This window comes from Berghia stephanieae, unplaced genomic scaffold (genome assembly GCF_034508935.2).
Source record: "Berghia stephanieae isolate SIO BIC M18660-M18661 unplaced genomic scaffold, UCSD_Bste_1.3 scaffold5458, whole genome shotgun sequence".
Taxonomy (NCBI): Eukaryota; Metazoa; Mollusca; class Gastropoda; order Nudibranchia; family Aeolidiidae; genus Berghia; species Berghia stephanieae.
In genome coordinates, this window is record NW_027626909.1 from 133 (window position 1) to 5,643 (window position 5,511).

The 5,511-nt window shown below is 51.4% G+C and overlaps 1 pseudogene; it reads right to left on the minus strand.

Annotated features, from left to right (window-relative positions):
- Positions 1-4,113: 4,113 nt before the first annotated feature.
- Positions 4,114-5,511, minus strand: LOC144962025 (large subunit ribosomal RNA; annotated as a pseudogene; the record flags this gene model as incomplete).

Below are 5,511 nucleotides of genomic sequence, written 5' to 3' on the forward strand. Positions count from 1 at the left end.
GATCGCCCGACTCTAGCGAAGTAGCGGGAACGCGTTTAACACTCCGCCAAGCGAGTACAGGGCCCTAACGGGAAGGGCCCCGAAGTTCAAAACCGGTCGGCAATGGGGAGGTCCCAGGTGCGATCATAGGTGGTGGGTTTATTTCATTCAAATTCGCTCCGTAGAGGAAATGCGCTCGACCAAAGTTTTTTCCCTCGGCCCTCGGAGGGCTTACCGCGGGAGCGTCCCGGCGCTAGAGTCCTTCTCGGCCGTAGCGAGAGCTTCTTACCCCAGGACGCCCGTGCGGTAAAGCCTCGAATCGACGAGGCGATAAAATCGTATGAATAAAGCTCCCAAACCGGGATTTGAACCCCGGCAGGGTTGGCCGCCCGTGGGCCAACTCGATCGAGCCCGAGTCGTCGATCGCCCGACTCTAGCGAAGTAGCGGGAACGCGTTTAACACTCCGCCAAGCGAGTACAGGGCCCTAACGGAAGGGCCCCGAAGTTCAAAACCGGTCGGCAATGGGGAGGTCCCAGGTGCGATCATAGGTGGTGGGTTTATTTCATTCAAATTCGCTCCGTAGAGGAAATGCGCTCGACCAAAGTTTTTTCCCTCGGCCCTCGGAGGGCTTACCGCGGGAGCGTCCCGGCGCTAGAGTCCTTCTCGGCCGTAGCGAGAGCTTCTTACCCCAGGGACGCCCGTGCGGTAAAGCCTCGAATCGACGAGGCGATAAAATCGTATGAATAAAGCTCCCAAACCGGGATTTGAACCCCGGCAGGGTTGGCCGGCCCGTGGGCCAACTCGATCGAGCCCGAGTCGTCGATCGCCCGACTCTAGCGAAGTAGCGGGAACGCGTTTAACACTCCGCCAAGCGAGTACAGGGCCCTAACGGGAAGGGCCCCGAAGTTCAAAACCGGTCGGCAATGGGGAGGTCCCAGGTGCGATCATAGGTGGTGGGTTTATTTCATTCAAATTCGCTCCGTAGAGGAAATGCGCTCGACCAAAGTTTTTTTCCCTCGGCCCTCGAGGGCTTACCGCGGGAGCGTCCCGGCGCTAGAGTCCTTCTCGGCCGTAGCGAGAGCTTCTTACCCCAGGGACGCCCGTGCGGTAAAGCCTCGAATCGACGAGGCGATAAAATCGTATGAATAAAGCTCCCAAACCGGGATTTGAACCCCGGCAGGGTTGGCCGGCCCGTGGGCCAACTCGAATCGAGCCCGAGTCGTCGATCGCCCGACTCTAGCGAAGTAGCGGGAACGCGTTTAATACACTCCGCCAAGCGAGTAACAGGGCCCTAACGGGAAGGCCCCGAAGTTCAAAACCGGTCGGCAATGGGAGGTCCCAGGTGCGATCATAGGTGGGTGGGTTTATTTCATTCAAATTCGCTCCGTAGAGGAAATGCGCTCGACCAAAGTTTTTCCCTCGGCCCTCGGAGGGCTTAACCGCGGGAGCGTCCCGGCGCTAGAGTCCTTCTCGGCCGTAGCGAGAGCTTACTTACCCCAGGGACCCCGTGCGGTAAAGCCGCTCGAATCGACGAGGCGATAAAATCGTATGAATAAAGCTCCCAAACCGGATTTGAACCCCGCACGGTTGGCCGACCCGTGCCCAACTCTGTAAAGTATGCGCGAACGAGGATCGAACCCAAGACCTATAAATATTATTATTATGATTATTATTATCATTATTATTATTATTATTATTATATTATTATATTTATTATGATTATTCATTATTATATTATTGTTATTATTGGGGATGTGAGTAAAGAGGCTTTTATCGAGTACTCAACTATGCGCCGAGCCAGGCAATCGTGCTCAAAGCGCTTTACAACGCGTCTACAGCCAACAGCAACACTTAGCGTGCAGAGCGGGACACGACAGACGGAAAAACACTACTCACGGCCAGGTATTCGTTTTACATCTGATTACGGGGAGAGAATGCGAGTAAAGAACCTTTCTACGAGTACCAACTATGCGCCGAGCCACAATCGGCTAAAGGGGCGCTTTACAACCCTACGCCAACACAACATTTACGTAAAGGGGGGACCGCCCAAGGGGGAAAACCCACACCACCGGGTATTCGTTTACATCTAATACGGGAAAAATCGAGTAAAAACTTTCTATCGAGTACCCCAACTATGCGCCGAGCCAAAAATCTCTCAAAGCGCTTAAAAACGCTCTAACACCCAAACAGAAACCCTTTAGCTGCAAAAGGGGGGACACGACGGGACAGAAAACACTACTCACCCAGGTTTTTCTTTTTTACATCTGATTAGGGGGAAGAAAATGCGAGTAAAAAACCCTTTTCCTATCGAGTCCCAAACATCCCGACCAGGCAATCGGCTCAAACGCTTACAACCGTCACAGCCAACACAACACCTAACGGCAAGGGGGACACACAGAACAGAACGGGAAAACCATTACTAGTTTCCTTTCTGATACTGAAACTGACCCAAATTGAATACCGTACAAACCAAATTTTTAAAAGAGCATTTGGGCAAATTCCGCTTCGCAAAACCCCTTTTTAAGAAGAAAAGAAAACAAAAACAAAACCCCCCAAATATTAAAAAAAAAAATAATTTAAAAAAAAAAGTACAGTTGGCAATCTGTTTCCCAAAAAGGCAAGAAAGGGATCGAAAAAAAAAAAAAAAAAAAAAAGAAGAAGAGAGAGAAAAGGGAGAGAAGAAGAGAGAGAGAGAAAAGAGAGAGGAAGAAAACGCGCATAAAACATACGCAGCGCACGAATGCACAAAACATTTGGGCAAATTTGGCCTTCGCGGTCAATGTCAATGATACCCAAATTTAAAAAAAAAAAAAATAAATTTATTCCAAAAGGGGGACTCGGCAGGGGGACCAATTTTTTAAAATATATTGGCAATCCCTCGCAAAGCCTTTTAAAGGGGACCAAAAAAAAAAAAAAAAAATTAAAAAAAAAAAAAAAAAAAAAAAAAAAAAAAAAAATACGGGTGGCGAACCCCCCTTGCAAACCCATTAAGGGACAAAAATAAAAGCATTTGGGCGATTCCGTTTCGCAAACCTTAAAGGGAACAAAAAAATGCATTGGGGGCGAATTCCGCTTCTCAAATTTCTTAAGGGACGGGAAAAAATGCATTTGGGCAAATTTCCCCTTCCGAAAACCCTTAAAGAAAAAATAAAATGCATTTGGGCAAATTCCCCTTCGCAGAACCTTTTAAGGGGAAACAAAAATAAATCAGTTCGATTCCCTTCCAAACCCCATTAAGGGGACAGGGCAAAAAAAAAAAAAAACCCCCCCCCCGCTCTCAGAAGCATTAGGGACAAAAAAATCATTTTGGCGATTTCCGTTTCGCAAAGCCTGTAAAGGACAAAAAAATGCAGGGCGAATCCGCTTCGCAGAACTATTAAGACTAAAAAAAAAGCGTTGGCAATTCGTTTCTCAAAGCTAAAGGACAAAAAAAAATCAGTTGGCGAATTCCCTTGGGCAAACCTTTTAAGGGGCCAAAATAAAATCAGTTGGCGATTCCGCTTCTAAAAAAAGCCTTAAGGGACAATCGAATCCCCTCCAAAAGTCTTTTAAGGGGACAATAAAATCAGGGCGAATTTCCGCTTCGCAAAGCCACAAAGGGGACTGACAAAGAAAAAAAAAAATTTTAAAAAAAAAAAAAAAAAAAAAAAATGCGGTGGCGAATTCTACTTCGCAACAGCAAAGAAAAAAACTAAAATCCCCCGGAGGGATTTGCCTCGGGGAAAGGTTTAGGCTCTGGACACTAGGGGCCTCGGGACGATTATCCCGGACGGATTAGTGCCTTACAGGGGGAAGAAAAAAAAATTCTCCAATTCTAGAGAAAACTTTAAAAGAAAATAAAGTAAATAAATGTTTTTATACTTTAGACCTCCCCGCACCCGCCGCCTCCCGCCCCGCACCGCCACCCACCCCACAAGCAAAGGGAACCCAAGGCTGGGCCCTCGGGCCGCCGTGCCGTCCGGGGGGAAAGGGGGGCAAACCCAAAACCCCCTGGGGGAAATCCCGCGACCGGGCCCTTTGTCTCAAAGATCGCCAAACCCGGACACTCAACGCTTCCAACACCCCACGGGAAAACATGTTCCCGCACGCGATTTCTTGCCCCAACGACGGGGGGATACCGCCCACCACGCGGGACCAATCTAGGCGCTTCATCAGTAGAATAAAACTAACCTGTCCTCCACGACGGTCTAAACCCAGCTCACGTTTCCCTTTGGCCGGGTGAACAATCCGACACTTTGGCGAATCCTGCCTTCGCAATGATAGTGAAAGCCCGACATCGAAGGATCAACAGCGACGTCGCTATGAACCTTGGCCGCCACAAGCCCGTTTATCCCTGTGGTAACTTTCTGACACCTCTCGTCTGGAAACTCCAACGTCGAAAGGATCGATAGGCCACGCTTTCAACGCCATATTCGTAATGAAAATCCGGTCGAGCAGGCTTTTGCCTTTTGCTCTACCGAGGTTCCGTCCCCTCGCTGAGCCCGCCTTGGACACCTTCGTCTGCGCTTTACTAGAAGATGTACGCCCCAGTCCAAACTCCCGTCTGCGAGGCTGTCCCCGGCAGGGGTCGCTGTCGCCGTCGTGACGCGTCGGGGGGAGTCGGTGGACTAATCTGACTCCCCGAGCCCGACGCGACGCCGGCTTACGTCCTGATCCTCGTACGCCTCCTACCTGCAAGAAGGCGCCGAGTCCCCACTCCGTCGGGTAAGTGGAGGTCCCCCGGGGGGTAGCGGTATTTCACTGTCGCGCCCCGAAGACGCTACCCGCCTATGCTACACCCCCCACGCTCCCCACAGAGCGGACTAGAGTCAAGCTCGACAGGTCTTCTTTTCCCCGCTGATTTCACCAAGGCCCGTTCCCTTGGCTGTGATTTCGCCGGGCGTAGATAGGGACATGGGGAATCTCGTTAATCCGTTCGTCGCGTCGCTAATTAGAACGACGAGGCATTTGGCTACCTTAAAGAAGTCAAGTTACTCCCGCCGTTTACCCGCGCTTATCAATCTCTTCACTTTGAGCATTCGTGACACTGGGCAGAAATCACGTCCCGTAAACACCTTTTCAGGCTGTCGAGACGCCTCTGTTTTAATAGACCAGTCGGATTTCCCCCCCCCTGTCCGTGAAAGTTCTGAGCAGCGTGATCGGAGTCGCGTCGTTGTCCCCCCCGCGCAGCCACCGCGCCCGCGAAGGGGCGTCACCGAGCGGAGGCCGCGCGCGGCCCGGGCCCCCACGGGTTTCCGCGCACAGTCCTCCCCCTCGGAGTGTCCCCTCTGGGTGCGCGCGGTTCTGCCCGCTTCCTCCCCAGCCCGACCGTCCCGCCCTCAGAGCCAATCCTTCTCCCGAAGTTACGGATCCATTTTGTCCAACTTCCCTTACTACTATTACTCCGTGGACCAGAGGCTGCTAACCTAGGAACCTGCTGCGGACAGAGTACGCCGGGCAGCGAGATTGACGTGCCGTCTCGACGGGGTTTTCAACGGACCCGCCGTGAGCGCTCCGGACGCAGCCATGTCTTACTGCCGAACAGCTTTTCG